This window comes from Pseudorca crassidens, chromosome 3, assembly GCF_039906515.1.
Source record: "Pseudorca crassidens isolate mPseCra1 chromosome 3, mPseCra1.hap1, whole genome shotgun sequence".
Lineage (NCBI taxonomy): Eukaryota > Metazoa > Chordata > Mammalia > Artiodactyla > Delphinidae > Pseudorca > Pseudorca crassidens.
The window spans coordinates 162,873,568-162,874,064 of NC_090298.1; positions in this window are offsets into that span (position 1 = coordinate 162,873,568).

The following is a 497-nucleotide window of genomic DNA, read 5'->3' on the forward strand; positions in this document are numbered from 1 at the left end:
ATCTTCCTGGACCAGGGATAGAACCTGGGTCCCCTGCATTGACAGGTGGATTCTTTTTTTTTTTTTTTTTTTTTGTGGTACGCGGGCCTCTCACTGTTGTGGCCTCTCCCGTTGTGGAGCACAGGCTCCGGACGCGCAGGCTCAGCGGCCATGGCTCACGGGCCCAGCCGCTCCGCGGCATGTGGGATCTTCCTGGACCGGGGCACGAACCCGTGTCCCCTGCATCGGCAGGAGGACTCTCAACCACTGCGCCACCAGGGAGGCCCGACAGGTGGATTCTTAACCACTGGCCACCAGGAAGTCCTCCTCCCCATTTCTGACACCTGGATATTCCAAGTTGTGACAGATGCTCCAGGGTGTAGACAAGCCCTCATTTACACGCTCCTGTGAATCAGTGGCTAACTTTAGGACCTGAAGAATTGAGAGACAACTATCACTTTCTGGCAACTCTCCTTTCCACTTACTTCCCCCAAGAAGCAGCCACATCACATGCTCTA